A 259-nucleotide genomic window follows, 5' to 3' on the forward strand; every position below is an offset into this window, starting at 1 on the left:
ATGAGGGAGGAGCAACAAAGACAAGGAAGAGACATTGAGGAGCTCAAGCACTCCATAAGATCTTCAAGAGGAAGAACAAGCTGCCATCACTAAGGTGGACCCGTTCTTTAATTCCCTTGTTCTTTATTTTTCTGTTTTTCGAAAATTATGTTTATGTTTACCTAAGTTTGTGTCTTGTGATCATTAGTGTCTTAGTATCTATGCCTTAAAGTTATGAATGTCCTATGAATCCATCACCTTTCTTGAATGAAAAATGTTC

This window comes from Arachis duranensis, chromosome 5 (genome assembly GCF_000817695.3).
Source record: "Arachis duranensis cultivar V14167 chromosome 5, aradu.V14167.gnm2.J7QH, whole genome shotgun sequence".
Taxonomy (NCBI): Eukaryota; Viridiplantae; Streptophyta; class Magnoliopsida; order Fabales; family Fabaceae; genus Arachis; species Arachis duranensis.